The sequence below is a fragment of the Falco naumanni genome, chromosome 6 (assembly GCF_017639655.2).
Source record: "Falco naumanni isolate bFalNau1 chromosome 6, bFalNau1.pat, whole genome shotgun sequence".
NCBI lineage: Eukaryota > Metazoa > Chordata > Aves > Falconiformes > Falconidae > Falco > Falco naumanni.
The window spans coordinates 1,551,128-1,570,268 of NC_054059.1; the positions used below are offsets into that span (position 1 = coordinate 1,551,128).

A 19,141-nucleotide genomic window follows, 5' to 3' on the forward strand; every position below is an offset into this window, starting at 1 on the left:
ATAAAGTTTGTAAGTCTGAAGATTACTGAGAGAAGCCTGAAAACCTAATCTAACACCAGACTTACGACTTCTAATGGAAAGCATCTGAATTTATTTGATCACTGATGCATGGGAACTGACTTTCAGCATTTGAATGCTTGAGGCTGACAATGCTAAAATTAAAAGCCATTGAACAAATGGAAGCTATTCATCAATGTCTGGGGCTGGGAACAGAAGCAGACTGGCCCAAAAGGTGCTGACTGTCATAAAGATTGCCTGAAGCACCCACCCATTCCCTCCAATGACTAAGCCTAAGGATTCTGCAGATAGATCCAAGGACTAAGAGGATAATTAAACGGTGTTTCATTTCTCTCTTTACCAAATGGCACACACAAGAACCTGGACTTGAATCAGAGGATTTGCAGGGGACAGACTGCTCCTCACCTTGCCAATGAACTGAGCCATTGTATTGTACATGATCCAGCACTCTAAGCACAAACTCACTGCTTCTCCATCTTTGGACAGTAACACATTGAATGCAGCCAAGAAGTGCAGGACTGCATCCAGATGACCTGAGTCACTATAACCAAAGGGTTGATTTCTAGCTTTGGCTGGGTTTGTTCATTTACCTGGCATCACTACAGTCACCCCTACCTAATCAGGAGATACTTGTTCCCTAATAAATAAACAAACAATGCAAAAATAGGTTTGAAAGATTTCTCTCTGACTTGTAACTCTTAGACCAGATAGTGTTGCCAGTCAGTGAGCAGAGAGAAGCTGCTGCATCACCACTACGACTTGCTTTGCAGCATATGCTCGTGCAACTCTGTTATACGTGAAAAACAAATGCAAGCTTTTACCTCTGTATTTATACTGATTCTGAGATATCCAGATAAAGGCTCTTCCCATCCATTTCCAGGAAAGAAAGAGCACAAACTGCAAACTGAACTAAAAGCTATCTGTTCTTAGGTATTCATAAAATTCCTTCAGTGAGCACTACTGGCAGTACAAATCTTCTCAGAGATGACTTGAAATCTGATGCAGCAATACTGCTGGAAGTATTTTCCCAATTTACCATTACATATGTGGGGTCTTTGAAGTCCATTTCTCACGGACAGGAAATAAAATTTCTGAATCTGGATTGGAAGTTATCCATCTGCAGTTCCTAAAGGACTACCACCTCACCTGCTTTCAACACAGCCCAATGCAGAGGCCTGCAGAAACGCCCAAGTAGTTTCTCAATGTTACCCACACAAAACACTGTACTAATAATACTGCTCTTATAGCTCTGAACAAAGTAGCAAAGCCTAAGTGGGTACCTCTACACAGCACAGTCAACTTCTACATCCTAATAACATGCTTATATGGAAGGTTTCATTCCTTCTGTAAAACACTGTATTTCTTTTTCCTACCATCACAGTCACAAAAACATCTGATATATTGTTATAATATTCCAGCCTACTTGGTTCCAGTAGAACCCTAAACCAAGAGATTCTTTGTGGAGACCCCAAGATTGCTCAAGACAGGTTCCTGCTCCACACAGGGAATAACTGAGGAAGAGGGGCAGCTTTAGGCATGATTTTTATTACCACTTCATCAGCTCAATTTCTAGTCTGAGTTTATCTTTATCTTTTAAGGCCAGAGACTTTCTTTGGGGCACAAGTGTGGTTGCATGAAAACCACAAAAAAGTTGCAAAGAAGTCAACGTCAACATGAGTTATCAGTTATGAAGATTCTTAGACATTACTTAGTCACAAAAAATAAGCATTAGTATAAAGTAAAAATGAAATACTGATTTGTGGGACATTGTGGTGTCATTTAACAACCCCTGCTTAGAAAAAGCCTCACAAATACATCCATCCTCCAGCTGCACAGCTGGAAATACTCTGCTCATCTCAGTATTACCTACCTATCACTTTTGTACAGTAATGTTAGACTGAAAAATGCCAAAAATACAAAAGAATAAGGAAAATTAATTATTGAGATTTCTACCTACTACACTGAAGTTAAGTAGTAAAAGAAGAGCTTTCCTTGTGTGAAAAGTTTCATTAGGGGAAAGGATTCTTTGCTTTAGCTAACTGCAACATTGTGACTGCAAGAACTAACACTCAGAAACAGGTAGGAAATACTCTGGGAAATACCTTGTGGGGATTCAAAAGACTTCTAGCAGTATTGAATGCAGTTGCTGCAGATTTTCACCCTTGTCTGAGGCCAGCGCTGATCAAAATCATTGCCTTTGGTTTCCTGAGATCGTCTAAAGACTGAAAACAGAACATGAAATGTTATGAAATCTGTCCCAGGTTTACAAACAATGGCTTTCAGTATTTGAAAATAACTTGCTCCTTTGGTGCACAATCTTCTGCTTTTGTAAACCATGAATAACAGCTCATCTTTTATTTGTTTTCAGTTTCTCACAGAACCAGTTTGTTATGATTGTGCTCTCCTACACAAAAGCTGGTCAGGATTTCCAAACACCCTTCTGTTTATTTATGGCAAGCTGCAGTAAAAAACATTTGCTTACTCCAATTCAGTGCAAGAATCTGGTAAATAAAAACACTCATTTAACGCCTTTTACCCCCTAGTATGCAAAAGAAAACTAAGCACTTACAATCAATGTGTCTTTCTCTAATCTGCATATATACAGGACAAAGCAAACGACTGCTCTTTCAAGACAGAAGGGGTACAAGTTCAGCAGCAATGCCGGCTTCTGTACTTCCTTCTCTTGCCTGACCCAGTTTAAGAGTGTATAGAGACTCCTCTGGGGTTGCTTTTTAATTATTTGGGGGGAGTTGTTTTACTTTGTTTTGTTTTCTTAAAGCTTTAAGAGGCATAATGGTGATCCAGTTCCCAGTACACCTCCACAAACAGTGATGCCAGAAAAACACAAGAGTAATAAGCTGCAGCAGGAGGGCAGAGGGATCGCGAGTACCTCAAGCTGTATTGCTACAGAACATCTTGTATCAAACCATGATAGAAAGGCAAGGAGAGACTGATCCACAACTTCCATTCAGTTGTCATCCACCTATCCAGAAAAGGTACATAAAGGATTGTAAACCCGTTAGATTGAATGTTCCGATAATTTTTTTTTTCTTCCGACAGTTTTCGAACATGTGTATCATACGGACAAACAGATGGAAAGCAATCTTAACTGAGAACAGACAAAGGGACACTTTTCTTCAAGTAGAAAGTTCTGAATTTACAGCTCAAGTTTTTATTTAACCTTTGCCTACCCTCCTTAATCTGAGATACAATTTTCCATTATCCGGAGAAAAAACTCTCAAGAAAAAACATCTAAAAAGAAGATCTTAAATAATTTTTAATCTTTGATCTTTAATTAGGATTAGAAGTAGAATTGGAGAAGAAACAGACAAGCCTTTAGACCTCTGTGCCCTCATCAGGTCTAAGTGAAAAAAACACTTCTGGTTTGGAAGCCTTGTCCTTTTTTCCTCCCTTCCACAGACTGTATCAACTGGCTCTGAAGAAAAAAACCCCAAGCAAATGAGTAACAAAATCCCAGCCTTCACCTCTCTCACCTCTTTAGATCACCATAGTTATACCACCACTTCCCCCCCTACCACTTTTAAGTGTCTGGTTCTTGGTCTAGTTTGCTATGGGCTACTTGATAATCACATAGCAATCTCTCTCACTGCCTGGGCTAAAGAATAAATAAATCAGAGCATAAAGATGCAGCCTATGAAAATCCATTCCTTGCATTTCCAACAACAGTTTTCTACATTCACAGTACACAGACCAATGACAGGACAAAATGTAGAAACATAATGAGTAATTCACTGAAGCAATCCGTGCCATGCAAGACACTTCCACTCCCCTTCCCCTGCCACAAATTATTGCCCCAAAGTACAGGAAACACTTGTGTTGCCACCATTCCATTGGCGTTACAGCACGAACCCATACTGACATCCCATGATAGCGCCTACATCCAGCCAAAATGCAGACACATGCTCTATCCCACCAGCTCTGCTACATGAGCAGGGGGAGGTGGAAAGCTGGGGGTATTTCTGTCTTAAATGGTCTCAAATTACAAATGACAAGGCTCAGTTACTAGAGCCCCAATTCTCTTCACTTATCCAGTAACACCACTGGTGGGGGGGGGGGGGGGGGGGGGGGGGGGGGTAGGAAATCAGTGCAAGTCCATAGTGCAAGAGTTACTTCTAGTCAGTAAATTCAAATGGCCTGTCTAGCATCTTTCCTCCCTTTAAGGCAGTTCAGAGCTGTACTATGCCAGATTTGGAATTCTTTGGAAACGTGAACAGTTGCAAGCAGCATAAACTACACTAGGTCTGCACATGACTTGTTCTTGTCCTCAGCAACTCTCTTCTGTCATTTGCATGCAAAAATCTAAAGCACGGAATCTGGCTCCATAAAGCCCCTAACATGATGAACCTGATTAAAAGACCTTAAAGAAATGAATAATCCTAATAAAATAAGTAATTTTTAAAATATCAAATGCCATGTTTCAAACTGAGTATATACTTGAAGGTCCAGTCACGTTGGTACAAGAGAACTTAATCCATTAGGCAGCCAGTCCAGGCTATGTAAACATTTTGGAGTTTGACTTGCTCTCTCCGTAAAACTGAATTCCTACTTCTGATCCACCTCCATTCAGCTATCCTCCCTAAGTAAGCCAACAAAGCACATCCAGTCCTCTTACTTACATCTCAGCAACTCATGTTTTTGCACTTCCATGATTCTGTTTGGAGGATGGAGTACATGCATGAGACTTCATAGTTGCACTGCATCGTTGAATATCCTATGCACTTTCCTAACAAGCAAATACAGCAGTTGCATTTGTATGCAAAAGTCACCACAGATCACAAGAGCTGCAGAGTGTGTTTTAATGTAACCTCAGTGGGAATGAGAAGCTCAGCACAGCAGGCGTATGGCACACTCCAATGCTCTCTGCAGCGCCGATGAACTAAGACCCTGCCAGAAAAGAATTCTGTTCCCTTCCTGTTTGTTTGCCCGAGTTTTGTACTAAAGGAGAAAAAGAGAGGGAAGAGGAAAAAAAAAAAAGAAAAAAAAAAACCAAAAAGTGGGAAGAAAAAGGAAGTTCAGATGAGGAATATACCAAATCCACAAAACAGGTACTGTTATCCCCACTAAAGAAGTTCCATGCTTCAGCCTTTAGCTGAAGATCTCTATTTTGATCTCCACAGTTCACTGGAGTCAAAGTCCCAGTTCTGTTCTGAAAGCATCACCTCCATCCTTTTCGTGTTTTATGCAACTAAAATAAGTCACAGTTTTGAAAGCCCCCTTTCAGTCAAAGTATAACACAGAAAAGAGAAAAAACCACAGATGTATCCCCTCAAAGGGAGAGCCTTTTGATGCTTTATTATTGCTTTAAAGACATCATTTTAAAATCTGTATTAGATCAAGAAAAAAATATTCAAAGCCCCTCTCTTCTTATAAATGTAGCTGTTGGGGAAAAAAAGTTAACACCGATTCTAGAGAATTTAAAAAATAAACTCAGAAAGAATATGTTCCACATATCCCAATGACATTTCTTCAACCACAGGTTTATCTGTTTTATCTTGACAAGCCAGGTAGTCTCAGTTTAGCTTACAAAGGGCACTAGCCCTTTTACTTTATTTAACCTGAAGTGAAACCTGATGGAAAGCGTTTCAGACATAATAAGGCCATAAGCTTGCTCACTTCCACTTCAAAATTTGTTACTATGTAAGCAATGTTGTTTCCACTTAAACAATCATTTAAAAAAAAACCCAAACAACGACCCCCCCCAAAAAAAAATATCCAACCAAGACACACATAAACATACAGGACAGAAATCAAGTCTTACCAACATTGCAGAAATGGACCTCAATCACTCTTAGATATATACCTTCAAAATGAAAGCCCCATTATCCAGACTAGTGATGCTGAGAAACTTTTCCAAGCATATTCTTATTGAAGAGTAGAATGAAAGGCTATGCTGGAGGCAACAAGGGGTTAGAATTGAATTGTTAATTGCAGATGTTTAAGTTTAGACTACCAGGGGAAAAAATACACATACACTTTTTTTAAGATACATCCCAAGTAAATCACAGCATTCAGGAAAGACACAACAGTAAATTAGGCTGCAACATCACATCTTCTATACTGTCAAAAGCCACAGCTATACATATCATTCTTGTCAGGAAAAATAAAGACAGATGGTTGCATAAAAAGACACTCTTCTGAACAACCATAACCCTTAAGTACTGATGAATCAAAATATTTACAATATCTATCCCCCTATAAAGCACATCCTCTACATTTGAGGTTCTTCTAAACTGCTGTAGCATATTGCTACAGAAATTTTGGCAGAACACGTTCTCAATTTACATAATTGTTTAGAGTAGTCACCTAACTTAAGGGAAAAATCAAACATTCTCAAGTGTTATTGATGCTCTGAAGCCTCTGATTTATGTTATTCATAACTGCTTACATATTTTGTTGCTTTGTCACCACAAAGAAATGTCCAACTGCTGATATCAAAGTCAATAGCTTCAAGCTGGCATGAGCACTACTGGAACGTCATTTTTTGAAATGACACCTTTAATTTCTCAAGCCAAAGGAGATGCATATTTTGAAGAATTAGCAACGTACGTAGGTGTATAAATACCCATCTGTACTACCCCTGTCCCCACAGGGCATCTGCCCTTTCAGTGACTTAGCTGTTCACTGAGAGCATGGAACACAAAAAGTATTCCACTTCAGCTACCCTGTGTGTGCAAAACTTCTTCCCAAGTAAGGAAGTCAAACATTGCTGGTCCACAGCAAGTCTGGTAAGGGACTTCAGTGTTAAATCTTAGCTATATCCAAGTTTTTCCATACTTAAAAGTGCAACAACAATACAAACTTGATAAAAAAAATCATCTTTCCAGTCCCACTCTTGGCCAGGTTACTCGGCAATCAATAGCACAAAGTTCCTCCATACATGCTCGACATTGCAAAGGCTGGGACATAGGACATAGGCTGGGACATAGGACATAGGCTAGCACCTGCCCAGAACATGCTGCAGCTCCCTTCTGGACTACATTCAGTATTTCCCTTTCTGTAAAAGTCAGGCAGATTCAGAGCAGCTGGTTCACATGGTAACACCTAGAACCAGGAGTTTCCAAGGTCCCAACATCATTGCTTTGTTTTCTTCTCTTGAAACTACCTCCTAGAGTTGACTCTGGACCCTGGAATTTCTTCACAGACTCAGCAGGAATGCCCCTCAAAAAAATCCTCTCCTAAGCATGGCTCTTCTCAAATTGAAGGTTCTAACTGTTTAAAGCCCCAAATTTAATCTAAGTCCCACCTGTGAGCCAACATTTAAAAAATAAACAAATTTTAAAATTGTTTAAAAAACACTGGGAAAAGTGTCTGTTCGTAACTAAATTTCAGTAATCAGAATTTGATAGTAAAATTTCAAAACTCCCTCTGAAATCAAGTTAGTAAAAGCCTGTAAAAAAGCATCCCATCTACAGGTAAATGGGTATATATATAATGTCATATAGAATGACAGAAGCAACATCAGACCTCCTTTTATCGCACAAGTAGTCAAAAGGCCATCTAAGTCAGAACACAAAGCAAAGACTTAGAAATCACTATGTTAAGGATCCTGCCTCTTTCACTACTCAGTATGATTGTCAGATAATTCAAGAAATTGGGATATACCAGCACAACCAATTAGTAATTTTTCTGGGGAATAAATAAATAAATCCATGTTCTAAAAACTGAATAATTTGTTATGGAAACCTCTGCAGTTTTCAGCCTTTTGGCACTATTGGCCTAACTATCTCCAAAAAAAGATATAAACATTCAAAACCAATGTTCCCCTTCCCCCTGCAATCAGTTCTGCGGTAACTGAAGTCCTCAGAGCAGAGAACACCCTGGCAAGTGACATGAAAATCCCAGATGGATGAGAAATACAAAGGATCATTTCTTTACACTAAAAAGAATTAAAATAAGACAACTATGTTGTTACTGTAGGTGAGCATAATTATAGCCGATGATATTTATGTTTGGCTAGTCTCTCCTGATAACACTGTCAACTGTTCTCACCCGAGTGTTTAAATTAATTTCATTTTTCACTTAATTCCCATTTCTAGTCCAGTTTATAATCATCACTTCCCCATACCAGCATGGCATTAAATTACTGTCATTCTTGGCCATTATGTCAATCATATTGCAGTCAGCAGAGTCAATCAAAAATACCACAGCAGTGCCATGAATTTCATATTGAATACATTCCTTTTTGCTGCGTTGCAGAATATGATTATCAGTGTCAGAAGCTACATTATATCAGTTTCTGATATTTCAGGCAGAAGCAACACATTCTGACTCAAAAATTGAGATGACAAAAAAAGTAATTGTTTTTACCGAACACTGCATTTTCTCTGGTCAAATCCCACTTGCTATACTTTGTAAGTACCCACTGAAGAAAAGGCCCACACAAGCCTAAATTTCCATCTGCTACTAATGTTTCAACCATACTTCTTACTGTAAGCTGCAAATTTATTGCTCCCCTGAATACAAAGAGAATGACCAGAGGGAAAAAAAAACAACCAAAACCACCTTCCCTGATGTTACTCAAATTTGTTTGCGTGTGCAAATTCAAATCCTGAACCAAATTCACTTTTACAATTAGCAATACAGCTGTTCATGTGCTTCTTACAGGGAAGACAGACTCAAGTATGGTTACAGTAGCTCAGTTAGAAGATCCCAGAGAATCCCGAGTTTGTTGTCCGAGGCAACATTCCACATTATCTGTTCAGGGCCAATTTGAAGTTCAGTGACTTCCAAGCTTTCTTCAAAATAAAAAAAAACAACAAAACAAAACAAACCTCCATAAATTTAATTTCTGCATAGTCATCTTTACTTTTAGAGCATCACATGGTTTCCTAATGGTAAAGACAATGTTTAATCTCATACTCTGTGTGGTTCATATCACATGCTGATCTATAAAGTGTTAAAGACCACCTCAGTTTCCCGATTAAAACACCCCTTGCATAAAAGGACTTGCTCTTACATGGAATTGAATGCAAGTTATACCTGCAAATCTTCAAAAACTGGATCGTTTTTGAAGAAACCCTGAGGCAACCTCTTCCCCCTTTCAAATATTAGAAGTACTATTTTCTCCACTTCTGCCAACACCCGCATTTTCTCCCCGCGGGCTTATATAGGAAGTAACAGGGACTTTTGTTGCTCATACACACAATAAAACACAATAGTGGTGGTTTTTTTTATAAACGCTGTAATTGCCTAAAAAAGATCCTCTGCTTAAGACGTGTTAATTGATGTGATAGTATCCTAATAAAGCAAGGGCTATTCCCTAATAGTTTGTCAGAGTTCCCATGCTTAGCTTGCACTTCACACATAACAACTGCAAAGTGCTTTACAGATACAGTCAAATTATTCACAAAATGAAAAGCAGACAAGATGAAAGGAGTTTATCTGGAATACTTTCAAAGTTCAGTAAAAAATTCTCTCTAATCACTTGTAAACTTGAACAAAGAGATCTGACCAAATAGCAATATATTGGTAGATTTTTAAGCATTCCTGGTAACTATTATTTGTTGAGTGCATCGCTGGATTTCTGTAGGAGCTAGTTAAATAGTAAACTTGATTTTCAGATAAAAACCCTAAAAAATTGTTAACATCCCTCAAAGGCCTTGTTGCCCCTGCTAAGGGCTTCATGCAGGCAGATCCCAGAACCAACAGGAATTGGCAAGGCTACAGTAATTCTTTACCCCATGTGCTACAGTTAACAAGACTGCAGCCTCTGGATCAACTCTGGATTTTTTTTCGTGACTGAACGAATGCAGCCATTAACATTTTGGCAAGTAAGCCTAATCCTATCTCGCTTCTGAGACATTTGTAAGGCATTCTTCTACCCCTACAAAACCAGACAAATTTTGTAACAAGCTTAAGAAAAAAAAGCCCGTATTCACACTATTTGCCAAGATCAATGCCTGCAGTTTACCTCACCGTGCTAAGTTTTGCAGCTCCATTTCCTTCACATATTATTGTATGGTGCCAGTCACACGCTTCCCAGCGTCTGCGCCCGACCCTGGTGTCCAGCCGTCAGCCGGACTCTGCCAGGGACCACCCGGCCAAGCCAGGTCACTCCCGCGCCCCGCACCCACCCTCCGCCCATGCCCGGGGGGCTGGCGGCACCGAGACACCTGCGACCTGCAGCATGGCAGGAACCCGTGATTTTCTGGTAGAATCGCTCCGGATTGCTTCAGATGGTGCATTTAGCACCGAGAACCAAACCTTTCCCCACACTGAGCCAGGTATTCAGCCACCTGCACGGTATCTTTTGAAATCCCCGGGGCTGCAGATACAACCTTCCAGCAATCAAGGTGCCCAGCTCCTCTCCAGCTGGGAGCCCTCGCCTATTTAAACACCGGAGAGGAGCAAAAGCTTAGTTTTGTCACTCAAACGAGTAGCTCCAAGTGTGGATACACGACAAGAACAGCCCGTAGTAAGTAAGGAGGCGCATTTCAGCGCCCGTTTCGAGGCTGTTCTAAGGAACCGTCACAAACCGACCGCGCGGAGCACGTCCTCGCACAGCCCCCGGAGGGAGCGGGACTCGCCGAGCCCCGCAGCCACCTCCCAGGCTCCGGTCCGCCCTTCCCCGACACCCCCTTCCCCCCGCCGCCTCCGGAGTTACGCTGAGCCGAGGGCCGGCGGGACCGCTGAGGCGGGCGCCGGCCGTTACCCGGGGACGCCCCAGCGGTCGGAGCTGCCGTTTGAACCGTCTCCCCGGCAACGGGGACACTCGCCTGCCCCTCAGTAACCCCCCCGCCGCCACCCCCACCCCCCCTCCGGCAGCGGTGCCGAGAGGCCTCGCCCCGCCGCCCCGGTCCCGGTTAGGTAACGGCGGCAGCCAAGCACCGCCTCAGGCCCGGCCGCTCGCTCACCTCGCGGCAGGTGCCGGGGCCACGCACGACGGTGGCGCCGCCTTCCCGCCCCGCTCCGACGGCAGCGGGGGAGAAGCCGCGGGGAAGGAGCTCCGGCGCCGCAGACCCGCTGTCCCGGCCGTGCGGCTCCGGTGCCGGAGCAGGAGGAGCTTCCCTGCCCCGCCCCGCCCAGTGCGCAGCGGCGGCCCGGCCGGCAGGGCCGCACCTGCCGGAGGAGGGGCCGGGCCTGGGGCGGGGCGGGCCGCGGGATCGTGCCGCCTGTTCCCGGGGCGCTTCTGAGGTGCTGCGGGGCCGCAGTGTCCCGGGAAGCGGCGGCAGCCGGCAGCGCGCCCGGCTTGCCGCCCGCCGGGGCCGCGGCCCAGCGGGAGGGCTGGACGGGTTAGGCCCGGCCGAGCCCTTAAGTAGCGCCAACTTCGGGGGCAGCGCACCTGAGCGGCGGCGGCCCCGCAGGGACAGCGGGGCCGGGAGCGCTGCCAGCCGCAGGAGTTTGGAAGGAGGATTTTAGGACGAGTACGGCTGGAAAGAGAGCCATACCCTCCAAAAGGGCAGGCCCACTGCAGGGTCAGGGCCTGAGCCTACATCCTAGGATATGAAAGCATCAGTGCTTCATTATCCTATTAAGGATTTGATGTGGCTTTTTAAAAACCTTATTGCAAGAGTGACGAGGGACACCTCTCTGAGGTAGAACTGCTGCACACAGGCGTGCTGCCGTTGTGTAATTTTCCAGATGCTGCCTTTGCAGGGACACAGTAGCCAGCTTTGCAAGGAGGCTCAGGAACAGGGCTTTCCTTTCAGCCTCGCCTCATGGAACTGGGAGGTGCTGGGAGCTGTTCCTCCCCTTTTGTCGTAGCCCATTAATGTGAAAAACGTTCAGGAGAGTTAAAAAAGAAATCTAATTATTAGTGAGCCACTCATTTTACAAGGCTGGACAGTGCTTTAATATGAAGGAGGAAATACTATTTTGAGAATTGCAGGGGGCAGCTCTAGTTTTGAGCAGAGTCTGCATCTTGCTACTGGATTTTCTTCGGAGTCAGTTCCTGTTTTCTGATCTTTACCATTAATACAAAACCAGGCGACCCCAAAAATCTCTGCCTCCATCTGCAATATACCTCCATATTAAATTTTACCTACATGTCACATCAGAGGAGTTCAAGCCTTTTCCAGATTACAATTCCCTAAAATATTTTTCAGAGGGTAAGCCGTTAGTTAAGCTCCTGACAGATGAGTAGTTCTGTTGTAAGGTATCCACAAAACCCGTCTAGAAATACCACAATTGCTCATCTGCAGAGCAGACAGTTAAAACTGGAAAGTTAGTTCAGAGGGGGCACAGCACCAGGTGCTGTATACGGTGCCTTTTGTGTAGTAACGCAAAGCTTCTCTAAGCTTCAAGCAGGCTGGTGCTGATGCAGTGCAATACTAGGCAGAGGCCCATTTCTATTTCAAAACAGAGGCATAAAGACAGGCCCACCACTTCATAGCAGGGCCGGTTACCTCATGCGCAACACAAAACTGATGTGGCTACATTACCGTTTGTCCCAGGGCTATTTTGATCAGCGCTGGCTTTTTTGCTGCAGCGCACAGTGTGGACATGACAAGATAAGTGAGGAGCAGAGTCTCGCTATACTCAGATACTTCTGAGCCACCATAACTAGAAACTCGGCAGGAACCGGCGTGCGCAGTCGCAGGAGGTACAGTGCAGGTGGCTGAGGTGAGCAGAGTGGGAGCAGCAGGCAGCGGCTGAAGCTTGAGGGTCTGCAAAAGCATTACGGGATAGTCAGCGCTCTGCTTCTCTCTCTGAAAGACTGGCCTTGAGATGGCCAGCACGGCCTACTTGTGCTGACAGGGAAGTGGCTACATAAAGAATGCGAGAGGCAAGAACAGCTAGGTGGTGGTGGGCTGCAGGCCTTTTAATGCCTCAGGATGTAAAGCGGGTGCCTGTACTTCTGTAGACTGTGATCAGGCAAGTGAAGAAGTTAGAGTCTGCGCTGGAGGAGCCACTGACAACTGCTATGTTGTTGTTGGGTGTTGCTGCATTTTGGATGAAGTTATTATGGGTACAACTGTACAGTGATCATTTATGGCCAAACTGGTATTGGGAAGGCCTTCACAATTTAAGAGGAGCCCCAATGAAGAACATGCTTGGGAACAGGTTTTACTACCAGGCACAATATCTTGTATTGAATATTAGAAAAACACAAAAAGATTGACACTGATTTTTTTTTTTTTCCTGGAAATCTACAATGAAGAGCTTTTTGATCTTCTGAATCCTATTCCCAGTGCTGCAGAAAGAATGCAGATGTTTGATGATCCCATAAACAAGACAGGTGTAAATGTGAAAAGCTTGGAAAAAATGCTTGTACACAACAAAAATAAAACCTACCAAATCTTGAAAAGATGTACAGCAAAAAGAATTACTGCATCTACTTACATGAACGCATATTCCAGTTGATTGTACTCTGTTTTCAGTTACCAACCATATGAAAGAAAGCAGAGCAGATGGACAAGAGCTTGTTAGAACTAGGAAGATAAGCTCGATTGACCTTGCAGGAAGTAAAAACACTTCAGCTCAGGGCAGCTGATAAAAGAGCTTGTGAAGCTGGAAATACCAAGTAGTCTGTTCTGCCTGGTGATGGAGTTATTACTGCTGTTGTAGAAGGAGACACAGAATCTTTTGAGAATCTCTTGGAGAACAACGAAGAACAATAATTGCCAGAGTTTCTCATACATCTATAAATCCTGAGAAAACATTGAGTACCCTGGCATACGCTCACGGAGCAAAGAACATAATGAAGCCTGAAGTTAACCAGCAGCTGCCAAAAAGAGCTATTGTTAAGGAAGATACTGAAGAGATGGAGCATCTAAAAGGAAACCTCACTGCTGCATAAGAGTAAAATGGAATCTATATTTTCATTTAAAATTCATGAAGCCCCTTCAAGGAAAGTTGACAGTTCTGGAAGAACAAGTTGCAGCATATATGGAAATCATCAGCACCATGGAAGAAGTGAAAACAATCACTAAACCATTCACAATCAATAAAAGTGAACCCTAGTAACGAAAACATCTGCAAATCAAGCACAGAGAACTGAAAGAAGCACAGACAGATTTGCAAGAAACCATGGTTCCTCTGGCGGAGGAAGAATATGTGGTGTCAGTTTTGGAAAACACCAAAAAAAGAAAAACTTCATGGCACAGTGTTAATACAAAGATGTATCTGTGCCCAACTGGATCATTAGAAGACTGTTGAGCAACACAATGCTATCGTTCAAATCCATTTGCAGGAGAAATTAATATTCTGTTCAATAACATACAAGATTCAGTTAGTGAGAACAGTCTGAAGCAGCAACAGGTGTTGACATCTTATGCATATTTTATAGGTGGCCTCCTATATAAATCCACCAGTTGTTCAGCAGCTGATGTGCTTGCATTAGTTGTATCAGTGTCTTTTGCCTGTTAAAAAATTAACTTTCTTATATGACTGAAAAAAATATTAGAAAATATGACAGCCATTTGCTAGTAAAGCTGAGCTGCGGAGGTTGACTGGGGAGCATACACATGGATCAGGAAGAACATTTTATACCTTGACACCAATGGTGGAACTTGTCCTGGAACTAAACTGTCAGTTTCAGAATAACATGAGGAATTTTCTGCTGTGGCTGAGATGGAGGGCCATAAAAAGAAATTAATACCTTCTTCAGAGATCTCTGTCTCATTCTGAAAAAATTACAGGAAGAGACAGTCAGTGTTTTTTCTCAGCTGTAAAATACCTTAAGAATTTAAGAGAAGTGGAAGTATTAAAGTTGGTATATACAAAGAACTCAAATGAATTAGTGTCCTTGCTGCCAAGCCAGCTGGATCTGCTGGCACAGGGGATACAGAACTTAGCTGGTACACTGTCAAAAAATGGAAGTTTGAAGACTACCATCACTGCTGGGCAAGAAAATGTTTACCTGGAAACAACAGACCTAGTCAGCAGTAAAACTTCTGCTTCAAAACAAATTTATTGCATCTCTGGATAATTTCTTTCAAGAGCTCAAGGACATAAATGGTGAAAACAAGAAAATGCTGGTGGAATCCATTGTTCTCAGCACCTTCTTAGCAATCTCACAAATGTGTCTCAGGGTACTAGTAAATGGAGAGAATTTGAAACTGTTCAGACAGTTAGCTTTACGGATCAGTACAAGTCCTTCTTCAGCAATGAGAAACAGCAGCTTCAGTGTTTACTATAGAAAACAGAAGGTTTATGATTGAGATCAGTATTTTGTATTGGATATTTCTTTCTGCATTACATTGCAGTACCTGTGGTTTGGAACTACCACACTGTACAAACAGATCCTACAATAGATTTTATTATATGCATATCAAGAATACAAACAGTCTTTTGTGTTCAAAGATCCTTGACATACTGCTGGCACTAAAACAAACTGATGATTTTAAAAGCATTGCAGGTCACCCATGAAAGCTACAAATTGACAGCCTACGCTGACCTTAAAAAAAGAAAGAGTATGTCATGTTGCTGCCAGCCACGTTCAGGGTCTCCAAATCTGTGCTCTCATTTAGAGGCCTGACTGAATGACTGCAAAAAAAAGATTCTATCAATTTCCAATATGTGCTCACTAAAAGCCAGTCAATAAGTAAGAGCTTAATCAAAGAATGGAATTGCCCTATAGATACTGGAAGCTGGGAGGTAGACAGCAAACAGTTCTGTGTAATGGGGAAATGCAATGGATTTATGTATTATATACAGCTCTCAGGAACAACAGTGAATTGTGGCTTGCAGCGTTTACAAAGTGCTTAACTGTTATAGAAACATTATCCATAAATACAGACTTGTCAGGCTTTTTTATTCTATATATAAAAAAGCTTATATTGCTACAAATATACTCCCCTAGATATTTTTTGTAAGTCTGACTTTAGAGATTGGCATTCGTGTAATTTCTTTATCACTGCAACATATGGCAGTCTTTATTGCTGCCAAAACATGGCCATGTTTCAGCCTCAGGGTACAGCTGTGTTGAACTTAAAACTGAGACTGTTTTCAAACATAGATACAGAATTTTCTGTTACTCCTTCTGACACCATAAAGGAAAAGTAAATTCAAAATTCCAGTCCCTGGAACCTCTGTGAACACTACAGTGCCTAGTGGTTCCAGCCATGCTAGGGAGTGGGTTTCCCTTCTAGTTGTTGAATAACACCTAAAATGCTAACTAACCACTAGTATGTCAGGATCATGTATCACTCAGCTAGCCACATTGAAAACTTCTTCAGTTCAGATCCCAGTATGGATTTGCAAGATTCTGAATCTTATGGCGATTTATGGTGAGTTTCCCACATAACCACAAGTTATAGCAATCTCTGTTCCTGTGCAATCAATTTTTCTGCAAACCTTCTGTTCTCAGCAGCTCTTTACAACTCATCCATACTTAACCCATCATTTCCTCTTACTGATTTGCCCGGCTAAAGTGCTGTACTGGTGCGTGTTATCTCAGTGTTCTGAAAATTAGCCAGACAAACACAGCCAAATCCTAGCTACATTTGAAAGTATACCAAGCGCCACTATTTTGATTAAAATCAGAATAATATCAAACACTATACTAAGTTTTGAGCGGTTTGCTCAGCTGAGCATTTTCCAGATTACAGGGCAGTACCACAAGCATCTAAAGCAAACAAACAGAATAAAGGTCCAACATTAAAAAAAGGAAGAAAAAATAATAACTGCAACCTCATTCTTTAACCTTGCAACTAGGGTTAGAAGAAAACCCGTAAGTGCCTCGGGTTTTCTGCTTATTGGTGGAGCTGACGAACACTAATTGTATGACAGCACCTGCTTAGAGAAACCCAGTGGGCAAAATGAAACAGGTGAGGGAACAACTATATATAACGGCTGTAACACTGGAGTTGTCTACGTTACTGCTTTGACCTGGCTCTTTCTTTTGGAACAGGTTTAGTCAGATGAGGTGACATTCCCTATAGGAGGAAGGAAGCTTTCTGATGGGTACCAGGGTGCATAAGATCCTGTTTTGAACCTTGCAATGCTTCCTCTGTTATGCATGTTGTTCTGAATAAAGCTCCAGATTCAACCTTTAAAATTTACAGAAAGGGAAAAAGGAACTGGAGGTTAGACAAGAAATTACAGCTCTCTAAGGAATCCATATAGTACTGTGGGCACGTAAACTGCTGGCCACTGAAAATGAACAATTTTTTCTATTCTTCCATCTTCCTTTAGATCCCCCCTACTCTCAAACAACAGTTGAGCATGGCTTAGCCTGAGGCTGCTTTAAACAAAATCGTTCTCCACTTCTGAACTGTTGAAATCAAAATAGTCTGGCACGTTAGATGTGACAATCCACAGCTTTTATTTCTGTGAAGTAGGAGGTGTATTCCTAACACAGAGCAATCATATTTTACTGCCAGTACTCTGAAAATGTGGTTGCTGCATTTAGCATGTGGCTGCTGCAAGAGAGGCTGGAGGCTCCAATGTACGAGAAGTTCCTTGACCAGATGCAAGGGATCATGTATGGCTGGCAAAGGAAGAGCAGGGGTACAGCCTTGGGGAAAAGGGTCAGGAGGAAAAGGGAGAGAGACCACGCGCTCCTGCAGTGTTGCTTCCACTGCGATGGATGAGCTTGTATATACCATGCTTTATTGAGCCTGGTGCAAGCCTTGGCACCATCAGTCTCTTAACAAAAGCATAGGACTCAGTGTAGAGCACTTTGCACGCCTTTGTTTTCAAAACCAGTGTACCTAAGGAACCACAGCCTCTCCAGATCACTCTTCCTGCAGCTTTTTCGTACATTGAGGTCCTTCCTACAAGGGAAAGTAGCATGGAGATAGCAAAGAGCCAAAAGAATGACTGAATGTTTTCTGCACTTTTAATTCTGGGACCATTAGACAACCAATTATCTCCCTGATAAGAATAAGAGGGAGGATGCAGATGTCAGAAACTGAGGGAGAGCTCATGTAAGTAACTTACTGACCTTTGTCTGCAGAACCAAAGGACTTTCTATTATCCCTTCCATGATTAAAGCTGGCAGAGCTGACCTCACTGTGCTGCCTTCAAAAGCCTGAAGTAACACAAAGTTTTGAGGCACTGGCTGCAGGTCCCCTCCACTAAGAAAGAAGCGGTAGCTACACAAAGGACCTTATTGGGGGCAAGCTCTAGAGCCTGAAATGGCATCCAAATTACCTGAATATCTAATCTAGCAGAAAATTTGCCAGAGTCTAGAATGTTCATTACAAACAAAATAATTATGCACACCAGTAGTTCCTTTCTCCTAGTTTAATAAAATGATTTTTAGTTCTTTAATCATAAAGCCCTGTAAGTTAGAACATCTGAAGACTAGCAGAACAAGAAGAGGTAGCAGGCACACATTAGGAACACAGCATGTGACAGAAATACAAGCCTGTGTAGCACATTGGCTTTAGCCTTCCTTAACCTGGGTCTATTCACGTTCTAGGCACTATCTTGAGAATAGTTGATTCCATAACTGTATCAAGGAGTTCCAGTATTTTGCCATGCAAAAGCACTTGCAGACATCGGTTATTGTAGGCTGCTGCACCGTGAACTTACGGTTTTGGATTTACTAAGTTTTAAGTTATTTCTGCAAATCCTACCAGCCTTTCAGCCTTTTCAGTGTGTGTTCTAACAGTTCTCTGTGGTTTTTAGAGCATTACTGAAGGTCGTGTATGGCTTCATGTTGTCAGAGAATGAATTCATAAACTGTTACAGGAAGAGCTAGGTAGATTTCCAAAATACTGATTACTGTAGGTACCAGGATATAAGGTCTCAGCTTACTCCAGCACCTCAGTGTCTGAGTCCCCTGCACCTTGCCAGCTTTTGTGCACTGGAAACAGAAGATATTCTAGTTGACACAGTCACTAGATAGATGGAAACCTTATTTTCTGAAAGCCTGCTATTTTCATGTGCGTGGCGGGTGCTGTTAAGTCAGTGGAGAAGAGCTTTCATAATCATGCTGGTGACACAAGCATGGCTGTACTAGGTCAGACCAAAGGTTCAGCTAACACAGTATGACTGAACCCTCACAGGTTGACTTTCCAGTGCTTAATTCTTTAGTTAAGGAACAGTTGAAATCTGGAGTAGCTAGTTTTCTAACAAAAGTCTGTTCTTCTAATACGATGTAATTTTTCATCAAGCAACTAACTGGTGATAGAAGGTGAATGCAATTTCCACATGTATGCAAATTAGCTTACTCTGGATGTCGTGAAAATGCCAGCAGGGATAGGGAGCATGC

The 19,141-nt window shown here is 42.3% G+C and overlaps 1 protein-coding gene and 1 pseudogene across 4 annotated transcripts in view; one reads left to right on the plus strand and one right to left on the minus strand.

Moving 5' to 3' along the window:
- KLHL32 (kelch like family member 32) overlaps window positions 1–11,054 on the minus strand; it is a 129,487-nt gene extending 118,433 nt beyond the window's left edge. For 3 of the 4 annotated variants that reach the window (XM_040598861.1, XM_040598859.1, XM_040598863.1), the window contains exons 1-2: window positions 10,893–11,054; window positions 2,121–2,240 (exon numbers count right to left, since the gene is read on the minus strand). The gene's annotated coding sequence lies outside the window, so the exon portion shown is untranslated. The remainder of the gene's footprint in view (window positions 1–2,120; window positions 2,241–10,892) is intronic. The other variant, XM_040598860.1, reaches the window with a different exon arrangement.
- Window positions 9,935–14,346, plus strand: LOC121090059 (annotated as a pseudogene).
- The last annotated feature ends 4,795 nt before the right edge of the window (window positions 14,347–19,141 follow it).